The following is a 25059-nucleotide window of genomic DNA, read 5'->3' as shown; positions in this document are numbered from 1 at the left end:
CACTCAATATCTTGTATTGTTGCTGCTAGGGTATATTGTCAACGATTTTAATATACGTTACCGGCACCTTATTACTTGAAAATATCTATGTAGTAGTAATGGAGAATTGTGTTGGTTCATTCATGCAATGTTTTAAAAACCGTTATTTTACTTGTGTTGGATTGGGCTAAAAAATGGTATAACCGGTTGAAACGTGTTATTCCAAAAGGTTCAACCGTTTGAATAATTTACCTTATAATTTCCTATATATGTAACTTCAATCCAAAAATAACCCAAAAGTAAATGATTTCATAACAAAAACTAATCCAAAAGTTAATCCAAAATAAAAAATATAATGCAAAGCACTCGATTTTAAAAAAAAATAGTCTTAAAGTTTACACGTTTGAATGTTAACTGTTGGGTTAAAAGTAATTTTGAAAAACTATGGTCCGCAATTAACAAAATTTTCTCGGACTTAAAACCGGTTTGTCAGTAAAAACCGGTATTTTAGACAAAAACCGCCGGTACGATGTTCTAGCAAACCGGCCAAAAACACCGGACTCAAAATACCGGCCTGCTGTGTGAAATCCGGTTTAACCGGTTCAACCGGCCGGTATGAATCGGTTTTTAAAACACTGCATTCATGTCTTTCATGACACTTTCCTTATTATAGTTAAGGTGTCTTCAACTATCGAGGATGATGATAATCTTAGGAAATTCTAAAAAGTAATTATATATTTATGGTTTTTGTATTATCATGATTCATGAAATTTGTAAATATATTGCATTACTGTGTATTTCCTATTGATTTGTTACGTATCAAAGAGAGATTTAAATGTTTATAGTCAAAGTCCATTTTGCGTATTTATTGAATGTTGACATGTAACTACCACAAAATGCATGTTTACTAACAATACACGATCCGAAGTATGATACATAATTGCGTGTTCACTTAAGTATGCTTTGGTAGGTATAAAACGTTCGAGAAAATGACATCTACAGTTCTGTATACAAAGATTGTCATTTGATTTTGATCTCTAGAGAAATCATAATTATGCATCTTAGAGACTTAGACCATTTGCGATTCACAATCATATTTCAATCAAGGATGTAGCATATATATCACCTAATCAAGGATGTAGCATAATTATGCAATCTTAAGTTTAATCCGTCCACACCGACATGTAATATAAATACTTTTGATGAATTAATTTTCTTTATTTTTCATGTTTATATACATTGTTTTTCATCTTCTTCTTCCTTATATATTAATTAACTAATATATTTTTATAGTGAAAAGTTAATGTACAAATGAAATTAATGTGTTAAACGTGAGAATCAAGTAGAGTAGTTATGTAATTACATTATATAGTAATTATGTAATTACTCTATGATGTAATTACATAATTATTCTATTTGTATATATAATTACTCTAATTGATTATCACGTTTAGCATGTTAATTTCATTTGTATTTGATTCAAACCCTATATTTATATATATACATACATAAAGTTAGATCTTTTTTTGAAAGAAGAAAAATAAAATAAAAAAGGTGTTCTAAATTTTTGTTTTTAAGCTCATTTATAACCGGCTGTACACATCCAGCTGTGTGTCCATTGCATGTGCTAAAAAACCACAAAATATAACCTTTTTCTTTTTCGAGAAGAATGCGTTGCGTTAGCCCATGTTTTTTTTTCTCTCAAAATAGATAATTTTAAGTTTTAATAACTCAAAAATACGTTACCCGTGATGCATGTCTAAATTGATTATTATTATTATTATTATTATTATTATTATTATTATTATTATTATTAACTGAAAATCATACTAATCTTTTGATTAACAAATAATACTACTTAAATCCAAATTAATTAGATTTGGAAAGAAAAAACAATTATAAAGTAATCATAATTCGTAAGATACCGAACTACCAACATAAACATTAAGCCATATAATCATCTTTTAATCTTGAATATAAGATTATAATCCAACATTAAGCCATATAATCATCTTTTAATCTTGAATATAAGATTATAATCCTTCATTTCCCCGTTAACACCACACTTCATAACGTTTGATAATATTATTTATGATTGTTTTCTAATCTTTTATAATATTATTTATAACATCATCTGATTTTTAAATCTAGTCCGACGAGTTTGACACACGCCCTGGTAAGATGTTTAATTCTACAATTATGAAAACACTGATTGCAATACAGGAAAAATAGATTAAAAAAAGTAAAGGTAACAGATTTGAGAAAACACAACCATTTAATTTGATTAAGAATAATTACAATGGTCTAAACTTGGATTATCATGGAAGACAAATTCCTTTCCCCCCAAAACACTAAAAACCCCCAAAACACTAAAAACCCATAACCCACACCATTTTCATTTCCTCCTTAGATCTATAACCACCACACTAACATTATCGGAGCTCCGCCTCGCCAACGCCAACTTTGTCAGCAACATGGATGCATCCAAACACGCTTTGTCCCACTTCTCTGACCCTGCTTGTTCATTCTCAACTGAACCTTTCATGCTTGCATGTGGTCCCTTCCCTTTCAAACACATCCTTGCCACTCCACACGCCGTGTCATTTGACACCACGTCCCACAAACCGTCACTTGCTATTATCAAACATTCGTCCTCTGGCGTCCGCTCAGTAACTGTCACCTCAGGCTCACAACTAACATATGGTTTCAAATAATTGTCACCTGAAAATGTGACAATAGATTGCTTTTAAGTTTTAAGAGGTGTTTTGACATTTCAAAGAAGTTAGTTAACGTTAGTGTTGGTATCAAATACAAACTTTTTTAAAAAAAACCTCTTAAAAACCGTACAAATAACTTACTGTAATTATTTTTTACTTTACACCTTTTGAACTAAAGGTAATATTACTAATTTATTTTGATATTCAGTAAATTACTTTAATTACACTACTTCAAAACACTTAACTTTAATTATCTATACGTTTAGCATGCTAATTTCATTTGTACGGAATTCCACCTGTTAACGTTAAATCTTACCGATGGCTCTTGACATGGCGTGAACACCGAGAACTCTAGCACCTTCCCAATATATCACTCTCCCGCCCGCAGCTTGAATCCGGTTAAGCTCATCCGGACGATCCGGCTACATACATAAAAAGATATCAGAATTCTACAATATTAATCCAAACCTACAATCTTAGTAGAGTAATTATGTAATTACTTGTATATATAATTATTCTACTTAATTCTCACATTTAACAAATTTCATTTGTACGTAACTAACAATTAAGTAACCAACCTTATGATCGCTTGATAAAGGAACCGCTTTACCATTTCGACAAAGAACAGCTCTTGAATCCCCACAGTTGGCAACAATAATTTTATCCGGTGTGGTGATTGCAACAACTGCAGTTGATCCAACCGCATCAGAATCAGGAGCTTGAAGCTCACACCGGCAGTTACCACCGACTGTTCCTTTGTTCAACTCGATCACTTCTTTGTCCATCCGGTTAAAGCTTCGTTCCATCGTCTTCGACCATTCGGTTAATTCAACCTTTTGGTTCAATTCTTCTTTCACTAACACGTGCAATCGATCCTTACACCTCGTGGCCACCTGTCATAATTAAACCAAAACGTTCACCACTCGTGAATTTTAGTGTGTTACATGTTCAATTTCAAATTATGTAACTTGCAGTTTTTTTTAACGTCAAAACTTTTTTCAAAATGAACTCGGCTAGTAACAAACTAGTCAGGACGAGACAAAATTACAAACCGACGTAATTTGTTGTTTTAGCTTAAAAACAGAAGTAATTTGTAGTTTAAAAATGAACTCGGCCAGTAACAAACTAGCCGGGACGAGACAAAATTACAGACAAACGTAATTTGTGGTTTAATAAAAATAAACACGGCAAGTAACAAAGTAGCCAGGACGAGACAAAATTACGGACAGATGTAATTTATGGTTTAATAAAAATGAACTCGGCTAGTTTGTTACCAGCCGGGACGAGACAAAATTACGGACAAACGTAATTTATGGCTTAAAAAAATGAACTCAGGCTAGTAACAAACTAGCCAGGACGAGACAAAATTACAAACAGACGTAATTTACGGTTTAATAAAAATGAACTCGGCTAGTAACAAACTAGCCGGGACGAGACGAAATTACGGACAGATGTAATTTATGGCTTAATAAAAATGAACTCGGCTAATATGACGAGACAAAATTACACGTAATTTATAGTTAACAAAAATGAACACGGCTAGTAACAAGCTAGCCAGGACGAGACACAATTACGGACCGACGTAATTTGTTTAATAAAAAAGAACTCGGCTAGTAACAAACTGGTCAGGACGAGACAAAATTACAGACCAACGTAACTTATAGTTTAATACATACATGAGAACAACCATGGCCGTCGTACACTCCAAAATAATGAAGACTAGACGTTTGATTATTATCATTATTACTTATAAACGACGGATAAATCGCCACCGCATCTTCTATATCCCTCCGCCGTCCACAAACCGACGCAACGCCGAATTTCGGTAACGCTTCACCGTTAACAAACACCGTAGATCCTAAAGGTCTCAAAATAGCAGCAACTAACGGTTAATGTTTAACACCACCTTCATCCTCCTCTTTTGAAAGAAAGATCGTCGGCGGAGAGACCAACAACCGCGCTTGTTTGGCTCCGTTCTCCGTTTCAAGCGCGGTTGCCGGCACTCCATCGACGAAATTCAAGCGGCGGAGATCTAAGCGTCTCCGCCGGGCGGCTTGTGAGTTAGTTTGACGGTGCTGCAAAGCTAACTCACAAGCTGAAGTGGCGTCGTTAGCGTTATTGTCGTTAGCGCTAACGACGCCGCAACAAATCTCCGCCATCTTTCTTCTGATGAATCACAAAAACAACAGGTTTGTGAGACTAAACTGGTGTTAATTAAGTGACTGACATCATCAATCACTGTACACAAAAAACCACACACAGAGTCTGAAAATGTAAATGAAAATGAATAATAGGTTATGAAGGAGAAGAAAAGAATTGAAGGGATAAAAACTTGAGAGAAGTGTTTAAAGGGGACAGTGAGGGACCTCAAGGGAAGCTTTTTGGTGTCGCCACGGGGTGACTGCCCGGGCTGACCGACGGGCAAGGGGGCAACTGATCGAGTGACGTGTGGGAGTATGTTAAGAGAGTGGTTCCCTGCCTAAAAACCTAGCAACTTCATCTGGGCCGTTGGTGTGTCATCTGATCGGACGCGTGTGCTGTGAGCTTTTCCGTGCAGGAGACGTGGGCCAATCAGGTGCATACACGGCGGGTGGAGAGTAATTTCACGGTCTGACACGCATGTGGTCATTGTTTTGAATAAAAACAGTTGCTTTGGTTTTTAATTAACTTTTTGGTTTAATTTGTGAAGTCAGCTTCTCATGGGGTTACGTGGCAAAGATCGTCAAGTACGAGATTATGTAGCTAGCGTCTGTGGTTTTTTTTTTTAAGAATAATAATGACATGAAAATATCTAAGGGTATCAATCAATTGCTTTGGGACGGTATTGCTTAAACTGTAATTATAAACTAACATTGTGAAAAACAAATTTTTGATTTGGTTTAAGGTTAATAGCAAAACTCACCCATTTGAGAAGAAATAATTTCATTTCATATATAAGTTAGATTCAATTATTAATCATTTCCGATATACATTTAGGCTTAAAGTATGTTTTGTCAAAAAAAATTAGCCTAAGTCTTTTGTTAAATGTATAATAATGAACTAGGTTTTAAAACTTTTGGTTGAGAATAATAAATTTGAGACATAACTTTGATACGGAACTTCAAACAAGTTTGGTTAGATATATTGTTCTTAGTTTTTAAAAGAGGTATAACGGTATAACGAAAGTAATTTGTAATGTTTGGATCCCTAGCTCTCGACGCGGTTCGCTTCTTATTGTCCACAATGACTCGCAGAGCCCGAGGAAGCAATGCTTTATATTTAGTAGAATAGGCTTTGCGATTTAAAAGGGGGATAGCAGCGCAGCTTGTTGCTCGCTTACCCATTATCCAGATGTAGCTTAATTTGTGTTATATATAAGTTTTAAATTAAAAAGAAATATTAAAAGAAAAACATAATTGTTGGTTATTAGTTGTTTGAGTATATTATTTGGTATGTTATGTTGCTTAATTTATGATTAATCGGTTTCTCTCCACCCTATATTATATCAAGTATTGGTTACAACAAATGAAAAGATAAGTAAATTGTAATTTAGATAAAAGTATAAATTATAAAACGCTTCCTATATCTCTTCATTAATCTTCAAGCATATTCAAGTTCACATGAATTAAAAACTTTAAAAACCAAAATCATAACAGTAAAACACACGAATATAATTTTAAAATAGCTAGAATACCACAATATAATAAGTGCAAAATTTAAAATACAAATAGTGTGGAATAAGAAATAATATTATTAGCTATCCAGATTAAATAATTGTAACTGACATTTATTATTTATGGAGTTGATAAATTGGATGTGGTCTAATGGTAGAGCACTCACTTTACAAGTGAGATGTAAGGGGTTCAAACCTTACTATCACCAATTTATATGGGAGATATGAGGGATGACCCTGGCTTGTCAGGGTTTGAGTCCTGATCTCACCCGGTTTTACCGGATCCACGCTGTCGTGCCATTTGGCGGGTGTGGGGGTCGGATTTTATCCGGTGAATCCCTCAATAGGTGGACCGCTAGGGGCTCCGTCCGTCCGGACTAGTGGCCGGCTCGGGCTACCTTTACCAGTGGGGGCCGCGTAGGGAGTACCCGGCGTTACTTAATTGGTTGTTCAAAAAAAAAATATTTATGGATTTGACCCAAACAATTTTTTTTAAATCTATAATATATATAAACGAAAACATAAAAATCCTACGTGTCGCGATGTCACAATGTGGTCGCTCCCCCTTTTTTGGAGTCATCAGATTTGCTTAATTTTTAAATGGAGGCTTCGCATGCATTTAACCCGAATTCACGGCATGGGTCTTACCAAACCAAGATATTCCTTAAACGGGTTGTAACATCTCATTGAATTAAAAATTATTCTCACCAAATTATTGATGTGAAAATCCTATAGAATAAGATATACTAAAAATTATTATATGATTTTTTTAAATAATATTTAAAATTAAGAAACAAACTTACAGTAAAAAAATAAGTGGGTCTTAAGTCTTACCAAACCCAGATAACTTTTATTCCGGGCTATAACATCTTAGTTATTTGTGAAACCTTTTTTTTATCATCTGACTCTAAGTATATTATAAATTTCATTACAATAAATAAAGTTAAACCCAAAAAAGTATGTAAATATTAAAAACAAGTAATGTAAAACAGACACCGTTATACGGGGGGTAATAACTAGTATATCATATATACTATATAAATGTTTAACGTAATATCTATAATCTATAATACATATAAACGAAAGCATAAGAATCTCACGTGTCGCGATGTGATCGCTCCCCCTTTTTTTGTAGTCACCAGATTTGCTTAATTTTTAATGGAGGCTTCTCGTGCTTTTGACACGAATTCACGTGTATGGGTCTTATAAAACCCAGATATTTTTTAAATGGGTTATAACATCTCATTAAATTAAAAACTAATTTACCAAATATTTGACATAAAAATCCTATAAAGTAGGGATATACTAAAAATTAATATATGATTTATTTAAAAAAGATATATATATATATATATATATATATATATAATTTACAATTAAAAAACCGATTTTATAGTGAAAAAAATTTATGGGTCTTGGGTCTCATCAAACCCATATAGCTTTTAGACCGGGTTATAACATCTCATTCATTTGTGAAACAATTTATCATCAAACCATAAGCATATTATTAACTTTCATACAATAAAAAAATAAATATTCAAAAAATAAATAAATATTAAAAACAAATAATATAAAACGACCTATGTAATACTAGAGATAAAATTAGTATAATATATATTTGAATTCGAATTTTGAACTGAAAAATAAATCATAAATTCGTATTAGTTTCGTATTCGATTACTATACTCGAATGCATATTTCATAAAACCTAATTCGAACTAAACTGAATTTCAAATCAAATTCTAAACACCCATAATATAAAAAACAAACAATTAAAACATCATACTGATAAAGGGGTTTATTTCAAGTGGTTGTGGGTTCAAATTATAAGAAGTGTTGGGTATAATAATTTTATAGGAGTGAAAAAGGTATTTATAGATAGCGTGCATCCGTTCGATAAAAAGAAAACATAGATAAACAATTAATTTTCTATTTAATTCAAATACCATCATTACATATTGTAGGAAAAGTGGTTCACTTTGAGTTAAGATAATAATAAAAATATACTAACGATACTCTCTTTAATCGTGGAAAATTCATTTAGTACAATACCGTTTACAAAAGTATATAAAAGAATACAAAATGCAAATTTATATACCTAAATGATTCAATCCATATCTTACTAAGAGTGCTTACATAAGGTTTCTTTTAGCATCCATGTCACGAGTCTTCATCACTTGACTCTTCAACAAATGTTTATTCAAAACAACGATTCGTTTATTAAAATTGGGTAACGGTTTTGGTTGAGGATCGTGTTAGACACGGGACCCTTAAAACAGATTCCGTGCCTACTCTCAAGCGCGTCTGTTTCCCAGGGTACAACAAACGGAACAGTATGTGTACTGCCGGAGATGACCACGAACCCGAGGAAGTCACCGGCTATATTGGTGTTTATCAAGATGTAGGAAAATTTGTTGAGGTTGTTTGACATAAGTATAGAGAGTGTTCCTTTCTAAATTTTGTCATGAATGTGTGTAAGTGACTTCAAAATATTTTCTAAGTGTTATTACAACATGAACCAACAAGTTCATTATATACTTACACAAAATGAGAAATATATTCAACCAAAATTAATATGTCATAAACAATAAAATTAATTTAGTCATAAACAAGATAATTAATCTTGTAATAAACTTAAAATTAATTATTGTAATTAACATGGTTAATACTTTTAATTAGATTTAAATGGTGAATCAAAACCATCATATTTATTCATGACATGAGTTGAAACAAACTATTGACCAGGTCCAAACAACTGTTCGCAACAGTCCGTTATGCAGGCGCGACACTCATGCGCTCCTACGTGGGACACGATGTCAAAGATAAATCCAATTTTCTCTTGTTTGGTTATTCCAACCATACAACTTCGAGCATTGATATTAATTCATCTAAGCTCCGTTTTGGACACTCAAATCAATATTTATACAACACATATATAAATATATTATTCATGTCCAAAGTTAGTGAAAAACTCATTTATTCGTTCAAGTCATATCTTAAGTTTGCAATTGTTTTAATAATAAACTTTATGAGTTTTATGTTTTGATGACCAATCAAGACCATAAACTCCAAAATATGTTTATTAAATAAAACATTATCTAACCCGCTCGTTAGAAAATTAAAACGATTACAAATCGTGTGTTCACCAAAATATAGTTTTATCACACTAAACCGATTCTAACACGCTCGTTAGAAAAATAAACGATTGCACATCGTTGAAGTAGATGGTTTATAAGATAAAACGATTCTAATACGCTCATTAGAAACAAATGTTTACTAAACGATAAAATGTTGGTTCTTATTAACATAAGCCATTCACAACTTCTTGTTAGAAATAACCAATTTTACATCGTTTTTAATACTTGTGATTCTTATGAACCACTTCTAAGACATTCCTTAGAAAATAAAAAGAATAGACTTGTTTATAAAGCTTGTTAATTTATAAGATTTAAAGCGGTTCTAAGACGCTCCTTAGAAATAAGCAATTATAAAAAAACCGTTTTAGAGATTATGGTTTATAAATACAAAATCGATTCTAACACACTCCTTAGAAATAAACGGTAAAAACCGTTATAAAGCTTAGTAGTTTATACGAATAACACCATTTCTAACACGCTCATTAGAAGGTATAAACCATCAATTCGCCAAAATAATCTTTTTTAACTTGTTCGCACACTGCGAAATACCTACTTCGCAAACAACAAAACCGTACCTCGCATCCCACCGTGTATGTTTATAAATACATATGGTTTTACTAAACCAACATTTTCTAATACGCTCATTAGAAAATATAAACATTTCAAACCCAATAAGATCAGAATTATTACGCTAAATAATATATATTCTAACGCGCTCGTTAAATGAAGAATGATTATAAAAATCATTTTAAATTAAAAACCCAACGGTTTTTCAAATCGTTTCAATATATTGTGATTCTCTTAACGCAAATATATATGCAACAAAATGAGCACTTTTGTTCATCTCATCTATCACCCACTTGAAACTTATTTTCCATATTAAGTTTTGTACTAAACAAAATCAACATGGATTTTATGAGTCAAAATAAAACCGCCATTTTATTAATGACATGTTTAGAGTCAAAACTCCCATATTAATTCATGAGAAGAAATTGTCAAAAACTATTATACGATTTGTAACGGTATTCGGATTTAATATTGTACTACAATATAAATAAATCCGATATCTTTTGTACTAATCAAATTATTTCCCCAAATATTTATAAGATTTTATAGAAAAAATCCAATTAACATTTTAAACCTTCGTGAACCAAAAATCCTTATCAATAGGTTTTAAGATTGAACCGTCAATCTTCACGAAATTCTGTTTTAAGATTGTAGGAAAAGTGGTTCACTTTGAGTTAAGATAATAATAAAAATATAATAACGATACTCTCGTTTATCGTGGGAAATTCACTTAGTACAATACCGTTTACTAAAGTACATAAAAAGAATATAAAATGCAAATTTATATTCCGAAATGATCAATCCATATCTTACTAGAAGTGCTTTCACAAGGTTTCTTCTAGCATCCATGTCACGAGTCTTCATCACTTGACTCTTCAACAAATGTTTATTCAAAACAACAATTCGTTTATTGAAATTGGGTAACGGTTTTGGTTTAGTATCGTGTTAGACACGGGGCCCTTAAAACAGATTTCGTGCCTACTCTCAAGTGCGCCTGTTTCCCAGGGTACAACAACCGGAACAGTATGTGTACTGCCGGAGATGGCCACGAACCCGAGGAAGTCACCGGCTATATTGGTGTTTATCAAGATGTAGGAAAATTTGTTGAGGTTGTTTGACATAAGTATAGAGAGTGCTCCTCTCTAAATTTTGTCATGAGTGTGTGTAAGTGACTTCAAAATATTTTCTAAGTGTTATTACAACATGAACCAACAAGTTCATTAAATACTTACACAAAATGAGAAATACTCAACCAAAATTAATATGTCATAAACAATAAAATTAATTTAGTCATAAACAAGATAATTAATCTTGTAATAAACTTGAAATTAATTATTGTAATTAACATGGTTAAATACTTTTAATTAGATTTAAGTGGTGAATCAAAACATCATATTTATTCATGACATGAGTTGAAACAAACTATTGACCATGTCCAAACAACTGTTCGTAACAGTCCGGTATGCAGGCGCGACACTCATGCGCTCCTACGTGGGACACGGTGCCAAAGATAAATCCAATTTTCTCTTATTTGGTTATTCCAACCATACAACTTCGAGCATTGATATTAATTCATCTAAGCTCCGTTTTGAACACTCAAATCAATATTTATACAACACATCTATACTACTTAATAAACAAAGGTCTTCCTTTGCCACGTGTCTTCTTCATACCCCATCCTAATTCTCAAAATCCCGCCTCCCTTCTGAATCCTTATATCACTCACAAATTGGATTCCTGTTCCACCCTATTTTAAAATTATAACCCCAATAACCATCTCATCATCCTTGAGGTTAAAAAACGCTAAACCATTCTTGCCCCTTTCCTAGATAGCCCGATCCTTAATCAGATCCCTCAAACTAGAACAACCATGTCATAATCCTTGCTTAAACCCGAACAAGCAGATTCTTATCACCGCATGTCATCATCATCCACATCTCCTCGATCCGCCAGCGACTTAGGTATAGCGTTTTTTCTAATTGTTTGTTTTTCTATGTTTTACAAATTTTGTATATGTTTGTTGTTCTGTTATGGATTTTAATTTTGCTTTTATGTTTATTTTTCGTTAATTATTATCGTTGAAGGAGATGTATTGTTGTTGAATTTGTTGTCTCCATGTTTAATTTCATTTAAACCTTAATTTTGCTTTTATGTTCAGCTTGTAAAATTTTTTTCATGTAATTTTGTTTTCATTAGTTCAAACACTTGGCGTGCATATACACATTATAATGAATATTGTGTAAAAATATTATTCATTGGTGGAAACCTTTCTATTTAAATAGGTTATGAAGTGGGGTTTGGTGTACAACTTCTAAATGAGTAAAATTTTCATAGGTTGCCATGTTAAATTGTCGTTTTTATTCAAAGAACACGAATTATTCCAATGAAACTGAAGCAAACAATCGTCCAATGCAAGTAAATCCGAGGATGATGTTGAATGGATGAATCAGATTGCAGAATGTCCTGTTTATCATTCTTCAGTTGAGTCCGTTTTGAATTAAATCAGATTGCACTAGAAGCAAACAATCATCCAATGCAAGTAAATCAGATTGCACTAGAAGCATCAAAATATGGTGAGTTTTGATTATTTTTTTACTTTACTAAATTAATGATTGATTTATGTTGTTTTGAATTAAGTTAATAATTTGCAGGTATATGCAAGATTGTTCCTCCTTTAATCTCTCAATCGGTTTCCACAATCCACATATCTTAATAATTGAGCCGTCTTCAAGATTTAAGGTATCAATCATCGTAATCGGCCATCGTCTTCAAGATTAAAAGTATAAAACTAGCTTGCTTTACATCACCATTTATACTCAATTATCAACATCATTTGTCATCGATTCATAACTAAAATCATTTTGAAATCATCGTCTTAATCAGCTCATTATATACCATCTTCAATATAAGATTTGTATCTACATCTCTTTATTATTGGGTGCTCGAATTAATATGGTTACTTATTTCTATTTCCAAATCCTCGATTTCGATTTAAGGTTAATATATGGTTTAAACATGTATTTGTTGTTTTTATGACTTTTATCATCCAATTTTTTTAGCCTATTACTCAATATCCTTTAGAATAGGTTGCAGTTAAGAGGATAGATTGAAGATCATGTGTAATAGATGGTAGGAAATCTGTCGGTCAAAATTAATAAATGGGCCATTTTGTGAATACCAGAACTTGAAGCATAACTGTATATTAGAAAGGTTAAAGTAATTTGAAATTTATGCATAGCTGCATTCAGTATGTTTTTAAAAAAACTATACTTTCTAACAAAAAGATATAGTAAACATAATTCTTTGTTGCATTTCAAAACAATAACACCTAACTCGATTAGGGATTATATGGTTGTTAATACATTGTTGACAAATATCAAAATTCCAATTCTTAATGGGTTGGAAAAAGGTAAAAGTCTAATATAGTGTCAAATTTGAATGAATTTTATGGCACTTACTACATTAGATTAAGTTTGTGCAGTCCTGTGATACATTCTTTTTTTTTCTACCTAAATTATTATGAATTATTGTTGACTGCGTAGTGACCCGTTATATTCACTATTAATTAGATTAGTTTTTGATTGTGTAGGGGTCCTTGATCTTTGCGTCGATTTGTGCCTTTTTGTGTTTCTTTGCATCTGCTCCCCATATCCCATTTCCAGGTAAGTTGCTTTGCTTATGAATCCTTTAAATTAGGGTGTGCGTGGTGTGGTTCGGTGCGTTTTTAAGATAAAACCAAATAAAAAACCAAAACTTAAGTTTTTTGAATTTTAAGACCATTTGGTTTCGGTTTTCTCGGTTTCGGTTTTTCGGTTTTCGTTTTGGTTTCTGTTTGGTTTAAGTGTTTTCAGTTTTGATTTTGTTTCGGTTCCCTTTCGGTTTTTTTCATTTGACCTTAGAAAATTTAGGCCGAAAAAAAAGTTGTGGAAAAATAATGAATATAAGTATCAATAATTTTGTTAATTATTAACTAATTGATAATTATGCATGTTGGTTAAAAAATATTTGAGTTACATACTTATTAAATTCTTATAAATTATTTAAAATAAAAAATAAATAACAATTTAGAAATTCACTTCGGTTCGGTCTTTTCGGTTTTTATTTCATGAAAAAACCAAAACCGAAACATAACTTCAGTTTTTCGGTTTTTACTGTTTGGATTTTTCGGTTTATGATAGGTTTTTTTGTTTTCTTGCACACCCCTACTTTAAATCTATTTGTCTCCACTAATTGCTATGATTGCTTTTCTTTAAGTGAAGATATCTACATGTTCTTGACGTGACGATGGTTAAATATAGTTGTTAGGAATGGGTTTTTTTTTTGGCTCTTCAACTTTCATTCTTCATGTAAGTCCACAGATTTTTTTTGTGTCCATTTTTTTCATTTGGGTCTGAAATCTTTAAAATTTAATGGTCATCACATGCATTTAGAGAACTTACAAGCTATTATTTTTGTAGTTAACATTTGTAAAAACCTTATCTTTTTAACAATTTGCAGGGTTTGATTAGCCATTTTGCTGCAATATTTCTTCAAATATTTTATAATTTGTTTGGTTTAATCTTGTCCTTATTTAATGTAATTCACCATTTTGTTTATTCTTTTCTCTCATGACATGAATAATTGTATCATTTATATTGTGTTCGATCATTTATTGTATAGCAAGCACATTAATTATTCTTTTTCTTATAGTATGGTCATTTATGTTGAGATTTCGTTCTCTGGTAAACGGGCAAGTATTTATAAGGTATTTTTTTCGTGAAATATAATTCTATATGGTAGAAAATGCTATATTTACATATTTATGTTTGTTTAAGCACACTTATCTTCTAAAATGTAGAAAATTTTAAACCTTACTATTAAACAAACATGTGATATCTATCATAAATATTTTGTCAAGTTATAATTAATGCATTAGTAAAAACAGTATATAATTTAACTATAACATATGTTTGTACCTTTTATACTTAATAGCCAAATTTATTTATCATGACTTATTATTATTGATACTTTAAATGTTTTGAACTTATAAAATTAAATTTGTTAAACCCGTGTTATACACGGGTATTTAGCCTAGTATATAAATATATTATTCATGTCCAAAGTTAGTGAAAAACCCATTTTCATTAATAAATTTTTCCAACACATATATGAAAAGCATATGGTAATAAGCTAGTCACTATCTCTTTTTGAATTGAAAAACCAATCTACATAGCACAGGTGATATACACAATACAAAATCAAACAAATTTAACTTTATTTGGTTTTCATAGAAAAATTAGCTGTGTATAAATAAAGATATACGTATATTAATTACTATAAAGTACAAGCATGTTTAGTTAACAAAAAGTGAAAAAACAAAAACAACCGATTATTCGGAAAAATGTAAAATAGAAGAGAACACGTGTAAATATATGAGGGGTGATGTTGAGAGGTGGGACCAATGGTTTGACGGTCCTGCGGAAATAAGTACATCTCGATCGGAGAGGTTGATGCGTTTCCTTTTAGACACGTGTTTTGTTTCAACCTAAATTACAACCCCCTTTTTTTTACAATAATTACGATTGATATATATATATATATATATATATGGGATGGTTCAAGAGAAATATGACTTTACTGTGAGAAATGAATCTAAACCATTGATTATGTCTAATCAATGGTATATAATCATAATGCCAATGTTGTAATAGATAAAATAAATAATGCGCATGGTATTTAAGATGAAAGGGTACTTTGGTCCTTAAAATGTATCAGGTATTTTTGTTGTTTGTTTTACATTCCTTATAAAAATACATAATTAATGTCATTTCATAGAATACAATTAATGTCAAATTACTTACTCAAAATAATCAACGTTGATTTATACTTTACTGGATAAGAAAAATTATACATTTTTTTATTCTCATGTTGAACTATTACCAACATTCTCTTGTATGGTGATATAAACTATTATATATGCATGAATTGTTAATATCATGATCTTTGTATGTGATAACATGAACTAGTTTTGTATGTGTGTATATAATGTGATATGTGTAGGTGATAACAATACCTAGTTTTGTATGTTTGCCTATATATAATGTGATATGTGTAGGAAGCTAATGTGTAAGTTAATACCATGATCTGTGTAGGTGATAACATGAACTAGTTTTGTATGTGCATGTATATAATGTGATATGTGTAGGTTAATACCACTATCTGTGTAGGTGATAACATGAACTAGTTTTGTATGTGTGTATATAATGTGATATGTGTAGGTGATAACGCGAACTAGTTTTATATGTGTATGTATATAATGTGTTTTGTGTAGGAAACTATTCTTATATGTGTTATGATGAACAATTGTGGTTGTGTAGGTAAATCATGTGTAAGTGATATCATGAACTAGCTAGGTTTTGTACGTGTAGGTTAATATTGTGATTGTTAGATATATTTTCCGATACGTGTTACTATGAACAATTATAGTATATGTAGGTTAATATTGTAAATACAAATGGGCTTGTGTATAATATAATTTGTGGAGAATGTTTGTATAATGATTTACCTACAGTGCAGGCCAACTCCATCAATATAAAGTTAATATAAAGCACATATGTTTTGTAACCCATTTGTTATGAATAATTTCATAACATATCTGTCGTAAGACTTTTTAATGACAGAAACAAACAAAAAAAAGAAAAAGAAAATCAAGAATGAAAATTTTACTAATAGAATTTAAAACATTTAAAGAACATGTCGTGGATGATTCAAAATATACATATAATTGCATTCCTAACCTATTTAGAATTAAAATTTTCAATATATAAAAATCGGTTTGATCGATAAATGTAGATAAGGTTTTTTAAATTTCTAATTAAACAATATGATTTTTGAAATACCCAGGTACAATAAAATACTTGTTTAAATAAACTAAAATTTGCAAAAATAAGATTGGCAATTTCCATATAAACTTCTTATGGAATTTTACCATCTTGTCCCTATATTTAATTAAAAGGAAAAACTAAAAGAAATTTTCTGATTGACTGGATTGACTTCTTATACTTCTTACAATAACTTGATTTCTTTCCTGAACTTAAACATATATATATATATATGAAATGATTGATATATATATAATTTTAAGGCTGAAATTTTACAAGGGCAAGTATGCCAAGAACTAGTAAGTGCACGTTTTAGTAGCGCTCTAAGATGAAATGAGTTAGGTTCTCGGTCGAGGCATGTAGGTTTAATATACATGATGAACATCTGGTTACCGAGATAGAGTTTTGTCCTTAGGTAAGAGGATGAGTATCATTACAGAACTGTAAAATTATTTAAGAAATTGAAGGAACCCTTGAAAACTAACGTTTTTTATAAAAATTTTTGTATGTTAATGTTCTTTGAGATTAATTTTATCATTGTTTATATCTATATCTACAATTACAATTTTGAAAATTAGTTTTTAAACACATCTATGTTTTGTTTGACACCTATGTAAATTTGTTAGTACATAAATTTTACATATATGTAAACTTGTGATTAATATATGTAATCAAAAAATTTTATATAAAATATGATAAAGCTACTTTTAAATAATGTTAATATATAAAAAAAATAATAATTTGTTTTATTGTTAAGAGTTCTTAAGAATTCTTAACTTTTTTAGAGTTCTTAAATGACATCAACCCTTTAATAAGAAATTAAGAGATATGTTAACTAAAACCTCACATGTAAGATGTTGGTTCACACATGACATGTTTGTGGCATACATATTCATATTCAAAAGGTTAATTTGGTGTTAAAATCATACAATATCTAAATCACAGAAGAATCAAATGATCAGCAAGATTTCAACATTTACAATCAAATCAAACTTTTGAGTTCAATTATTAAACCGGTCCTATAACAAATATTGGTGATGATATTTGAAGTTTGGTCGATCATAATTGATAATTCGTAAGGCTTGTTTTTGTAGGATATGAGACCAGAAAATCTACTTTGGATAGTCATTGCCACGTGTTGAAAAGGGAGTGGGACGTGTGTACACCTAACCCTAGGGTTACCCCAGAATCATGGACCCCTATTGAATGATTAAATTTAGATATTAAATTATAATAATAATAATATTGTAGGGGTATGGTACTAAACCCGGTTTTACGACCCTAAATTTATTATGTTTGGCTTATTTTATTATATGGACTAATACAATGTTATTGGGCTGAGGGGGTTTTGTGGAGGTAACCCTAACTGGGCTAGGCCCATTAGGGTACCATGATGGTGGCCATGAGGCTCTCTATATAAGGAGATCTCCACCTCCTTATTAAGGGGTCATGCTCAATAAGAGCCACCACCACTTTTTTGTGTCTGTAAACAAGAGATCCTCAGGATTTCTTAGCAGTCACCTCCACACCCCCGAAAAACCATTGCAGGTCTCAAGCAACCGGAGAAGAAGATCAAGACGTGGTTCGTTCATCTCGAAAATCCGTGGAAACATCGTCATGGATCAGGTCAGATTCATTTCATGCTTCGACATTGGCGCCATCCGTGGGACGGCAACGAACTACCCTTCGATCTCCCTCTCGGTTGTCAGATCTCTCCCAGGAAAAACCCAGATCTGGAAGTTTACAGAAAAAGGCTTCAAGGCTTGTTCTATTAAAGCTCAAAAAGATCCATAGATCTAAAGGAGGCTTCCAGATCTGTGCAAAAAGAAACTGCCTGATTCGAATGATCAGGTCTCCGGATCTGTGATGGTTTTAAATCTGCTCCGAGCTTCAGATCTATCTAGATCTGATTTACAAATCTAGATCTAGATTACAGACCTGGATTTTAGGTTTAAAATTGCAGATCTAACTCTTAAATTGCAGATCCAGAAATTACCAGACTTCCGCCGCCATGTACGCGCGCCCGCGGATTCTCACTCCGCAGCCATGCATGTGCCGCCGCGGGAACCACCATGTGGGTTTCGCGCAAAAAACCTCCACCATGTGGGTTTTGCGCAGAAGACTGCCATCACGCATGCTCGCCAGCGGTCACCATTCCGCCGACATACGTGAGCGCCCGTGGAAACCACCGCGGAAACCACCATGTGGGTTTTGCGCAAGAGACCTCCGCCATGCATGCGCACTCGCGAGTCTCCACTCCATCGCCGTGCATGCGCGCATCAGGCCTCGCGCCAAACTTAAAGGTTGGGAATCCTCATAATATCCCATATGGCTACGCGCCAAACTTAAAGGTTGGGAATCCTCATAATATCCCATATGGCTACGCCCCAAACTTAAAGGTTGGGAATCCTCATAATATCCCATATGGCTACGCGCCAAACTTAAAGGTTGGGAATCCTCATAATATCCCATATGGCTACGCGCCAAACTTAAAGGCTAGGAATCCTCATAATATCCCATATGGCTACGCGCCATACTTAAAGGCTAGGAATCCTCATAATATCCCATATGGCTACGCGCCATACTTAAAGGTTGGGAATCCTCATAAACCCATACGGCTTCGCGCCGAATACAAGACCGAACGCGGCTCCGCTCCGTTCAACATGCACACCGCCATGATGCTTGAGCGCAGTCGCATATCACATCACATCAGTGCACGCAACATCTGCGCATGGCGCATGACACAAAGTCTACGCGCACGCGCATGCAACATCTGGCGTGGCGCGGGACATAAAGTCTACGCGCACGCGCATGCAACATCTGCGCGTGGCGCGGGACATAAAGTCTACGCGCACGCGCATGCAACATCTGCGCGTGGCGCATAACACAAGCCAGAGCCTATGCGCACGCGCATGAAACATCTGCGCGCGTCGCATGGCGCACAGTCTACGCGCACGCGCATGCAACATCTGCGCGTGGCGCATAGCACAAAGCCAGAGTCTATGCGCAAGCGACATAACAAATGAGTAGTCTAATCCCAAATCAGGATAAGGACAACCTCATTTAGCAGCAATGAATTAGGGGACTGTCGTGGTATACCACCACCACGTTATCGCAATAGAAGACATCCGAATCTTAGGGCGGGAGCCTAATAATATCCCACATGGCCACGCGCCAGCTTTATTATTCTTATAGCTCATAGGTCGCCTCACGCGCAAGCTTCATTATTATAATAGCTCGTAAGCCGCAACTCGCGCAAGCTTCATTATTATCATAGCTCGTAAGCCGCAACTCGCGCAAGCTTCATTATTATCATAGCTCGTAAGCCGCAACTCGCGCAAGCTTCATTATTATCATAGCTCGTAAGCCGCAACTCGCGCAAGCTCCATTATTATCATAGCTCGTAAGCCGCAACTCGCGCAAGCTCCATTATTATCATAGCTCGTAAGCCGCAACTCGCGCAAGCTCCATTATTATCATAGCTCGTAAGCCGCAACTCGCGCAAGCTCCATTATTATTATAGCTCGTAAGCCGCCTCACGCGCAAGCTTTATTATTCTTATAGCTCATAAGTCGCCTCGCGCGCAGGCTTTATTATTCTTATAGCTCGTAAGTCGCCTCACGCGCAGGCTTTATTATTCTTATAGCTCGTAAGTCGCCTCACGCGCAGGCTTTATTATTCTTATAGATCCGTAAGTCGCCTCGCGCGCAGGCTTTATTATTCTCATAGATCCGTAAGTCGCCTCGCGCGCAGGCTTTATTATTCTCATAGATCCGTAAGTCGCCTCGCGCGCAGGCTTTATTATTCTCATAACTCGTAAGCTGCCTCGCGCGCAGGTTATGTTACATTATTATCGAGATGCGCGCTCCATCTTTTATCAGGCCTCGCGCCACTATGATGCGTGCTATATCTTATTTATGCCAGGGCACCATCATTATCATAAGGACCGCAACATGTCACCATCATGAAGAAAACCTCCCAAAACTCAAAGACAATAAAGACAAGGCCGAAGAAAAGGGAAAAAACCGCCTCATGGCCTAACACACCTCATAAAGTCCAGCGCTCCACCTAGACGCTTGCGCGCCCAGAAGCAACGCTGGACTTGGGGGGCTTGTAGGGGTATGGTACTAAACCCGGTTTTACGACCCTAAATTTATTATGTTTGGCTTATTTTATTATATGGACTAATACAATGTTATTGGGCTGAGGGGTTTTGTGGAGGTAACCCTAACTGGGCTAGGCCCATTAGGGTACCATGATGGTGGCCATGAGGCTCTCTATATAAGGAGATCTCCACCTCCTTATTAAGGGGTCATGCTCAATAAGAGCCACCACCACTTTTTTGTGTCTATAAACAAGAGATCCTCAGGATTTCTTAGCAGTCACCTCCACACCCCCGAAAAACCATTGCAGGTCTCAAGCAACCGGAGAAGAAGATCAAGACGTGGTTCGTTCATCTCGAAAATCCGTGGAAACATCGTCATGGATCAGGTCAGATTCATTTCATGCTTCGACAAATATTATTATTAATATTTTGGAAAAAGAAAGTTGATCGATATGTCTATTTTGTCTTGCAACTTTCTCCTATCTTCAAATCTCAAACAAAGATTTTGTTCCTCAAAAAAGTATATAACATTTAAACTAGATATTTATTAAATTTACCTTAAAGTTATTTTATATTTTGTCTGGGTTTAGAATTTAGTTTTCAATACATTCTTTGGCTTAAAGGCATCAAGACGTTCTTCATTGTACGAGACTAAGTCGTGTGTGTGAGTTTTTTTTAAATGTAATGCGGGTCTAATAGAGCTTAAGATTACTCATTTGTTGTAAAATTGTAAATTAACTACTTTAAACTTATTACGGTACCTACCATACCTAAAAATGAATTGGTCCATAAGATTACGCAAGTTACAAAAATAATCAATGCATTAATAGTTAGGTAACTTGTATTGCTTTCGTTAGGGACACCAAATAATCATATTTAACGAAAAACCCTGGAAATGTGGGCTTTTGTGTCACTGACTCATTTGAGTATTTTGGTAGAGTAAATATAGAATAATTGTGTTGCAAAATTAAAAATGTTAAATCTATATAAAAATGATAACACGTGTATATATATATATATATAATGATACATGTTTTATAAAGTTATTTGAAAACCTTTTCATGGCTAACTCATGACACAAAACTGTTTAAAATAAACAAACAAACAAATAATAATAATAATAATAATAATAATAATAATAATAATAAGTATGTTATTTTTTTGGGACAAACTATAAGGACATCAGGTATTTTAATTAGGTTAAAAAAACTGCATTTATGTTCCATCTTGAGATTTCACATGTTATGTAAAATTTGAACCACGAGGATCTAAATAATCAGTTTCGCAGAAATTTTGCCCGAAGGTTTCACTAAACCGGGAATAATATCCGACAAAAGCCCAAAAATCTATTGTTAATTTTTTCTAAAAAAAATACTCATTTCGGATATGTTGTCGCTTCATGTAATGTGTGTGTGTATTTATCACATAACAATTCGTAGTTGGTTGTTTTATAATTAAAATGACATGCTATAGCATAATATAACTTTGTGTAAAAGCAATCAAATAACACAGAATGAGACTCGTTGGGGCCAATTTGATAAGTGGTCTCAGAATTTAAACACTATGCTTACATTAAATGGGGGTCTTGAAAATGTAATGTAATTAGAGCAAATAATCATAGCTACATATAGATTTTCAAGAGATTATGACTAATTATTGATTATAAAACCGACATAAAAATTTGTCGGAAAAACTAATACACTCACCCTTACCACACAAGCACTTTCGTTACATTGTTGGATCCCAAACCCAGCTACCACACCACTAGAAACACTACTGATCGCCAAACTGACGCTACCACAGCACCGTAACCACACAATTAACCTCCACTTCCTTACTGTCCAGAAAGGCTATATTAAACCTTATTTTTTAAAGTTAAATTGTTAGTTGATTTTGTTAGATTGTTCGGGTTTATGTTGTATTGTTAGTTGATATATGCATGCATATGTCTGAATGAGTGTGTATGTATTGTTACTTGATTTTGTTAGATTGTTAGGGTTTATGTTGAATTGTTACTATGTTAGTTGCTATACATATCTAAAGCTAGAATTTGATTCTTAAACAACTTTGCAAGCTCAGATTTCGCCTGACTCGACTAGTTTATCACTTATTATAAATTTAACTACTTTTTTTTTGTAAATATATAGTTATTTATAGTTTTAAAAAATATATATATTATTTGTTCTTTATCGTTATGTATAATTATATTTTTAAGTATTTAAATAATTTATATATAACATAAAAAGCATTTTTGTATATATATATATATATATATATATACTTAAGCTCGTTTACACTCACATGCCTAGCTAGTCATGTTCGGTATGGAAACCTCGGGCTGGAACACATTTATTAAATGAGCTTTAGTTTTGCCTTGTGCTCGTTTAAGATCAGTTCATTTCAAGCTTCAAGCCTTCAAGCGAACTGATCTCGAATGACTTGTTACTTGTTTGCTAGCTCGTTTACACTTTCAGTCGTCTGTACATTTCTTAGATTCTTTGGGTGCTATGAAAAGAAATGTAAAATCGGTTAACAAACAAACGAATAATCTATTTATAAAATAAAAATAGAAAGAAATTTAGCAAAAAGAAAAAGAAAAGAAAAGAAGATGAGTAAGATATAAAAAATGGGGTGCGTGTCATATAGAATATGGAAAAGGTGAGGCCTGGCTGGTGGTATACTATACGTAATTTTGAGACACAATATCATTATTCAAATATTTAACAAAGTTTGGTTATTGTCCGAGTCACCACATGCCACTCACTTTCCATCGAACTTCAAATAAAGAAATTATAACAATAACATTTAAGATATTATGCCACCAATATATTATATATCAAGGATGATAAGGACATAATGATAAATTATAATAAAGTATGAAATGGATGTGATATGTGAACAACGAGAGCAAGATGGGTACGTTATTATGTTAACCAACTTTTGAACCAGAATCTGGTCCACGTGGTACACCTTCACTTATTCAAACCATCTATTCAAAATTTCAATTCCAAATCATATATCACGTGGCCGGAACGATTTCTCTCTCTGGAGGGTGAAGATGAGGGCTCTTCTTGTTAGGGGAGCCAACATGGTTGACCGACAAAGAAAAGAAGGATATTCTGGAGAAGGCTCATAGTGCGATAAGGACAACAGATAGTTGGGGAATTCAAAGTTAATGATATTGGATTTTGTGAGACTTGTGTATTGGGAAAGAAAAGAAGAGTTCAGTTCATTGTAACTTTCTGTTTTCATTCAGTTGTAATCGTTTCGTTTTCTTGATTTCATGATAATAAACTTCGATTGAAACCCTTAATACTTGATTTCTCTGGTGTGTTTTACAACAATTGGTATAGATGATTTTTCTAGGAGGGTTTGGGTATTCATCATTAAGCACAAGAATGATGCTTTTCAAAGGTTTAAGGAGTGGAAAACCTTGGTTGAAAATCAAACAGATAGAAAAATCAAGAGGTTAAGAACAGATAATGGACTAGAGTTTTGTAATAGAGAGTTTGATCAGTTTTGTAAGGAGAATGGTATAGGAAGACATCTGACAGTACCAGGTATTCCTCAACAAAATGGACTAGCAGAAAGAATGAACAGAACACTTCTAGAAAGGCTAAGATGCATGAGAATTAATGCAGGGATGCCTAGAAGTTTTTGGGGGAGAAATTGTTACCACAGCAGCTTACTTGATCAATAGATCTCCATCAAGAGTTTTGAAAATGAAAACTCCTATGGAGATATGGACATGTGAGAAACCTGATTGTAGTCATTTAAGAGTTGTGGGGTCTATGGCTTATGCACACATAAGTCAAGACAAATTGGATGCAAGGGCCATCAAGTGTATTCTTTTGGGATACCCTTAAGGTGTTAAAGGGTATAGACTATGGAGAATTGATGATGGCAGCCCCAAAGTGTTTGTAAGTAGAAGTGTGGAGTTCAATGAAAATTTGTTGTATAAGGATGTTATTGGTTCTGGTGCTAATAACAAGCATGATCCAAGCTCTGTTATAGAGAAAATGCAGATTGAGGTGGAGCCTGT

The 25059-nt window shown here is 33.3% G+C and overlaps 1 pseudogene across 1 annotated transcript; it reads right to left on the bottom strand.

The window, feature by feature from the left end:
- Positions 1–2325: 2325 nt before the first annotated feature.
- On the bottom strand, positions 2326–4883 carry LOC143570618 (putative protein phosphatase 2C 24; annotated as a pseudogene). The gene is made up of 4 exons (XR_013141967.1): positions 4373–4883; positions 3275–3589; positions 3013–3118; positions 2326–2700 (listed from the first exon to the last, which is right to left on the bottom strand). The product of XR_013141967.1 is annotated as a putative protein phosphatase 2C 24 (transcript).
- Between the last annotated feature and the right edge of the window lie 20176 nt (positions 4884–25059).

Source organism: Bidens hawaiensis, unplaced genomic scaffold (genome assembly GCF_021521415.1).
Source record: "Bidens hawaiensis isolate Kalapana, Puna unplaced genomic scaffold, B.hawaiensis_p1.1 tig00025013_1, whole genome shotgun sequence".
Lineage (NCBI taxonomy): Eukaryota > Viridiplantae > Streptophyta > Magnoliopsida > Asterales > Asteraceae > Bidens > Bidens hawaiensis.
Note: the sequence above shows the minus strand (reverse complement) of the source record. Positions and strands in the feature narration are given on the sequence as shown.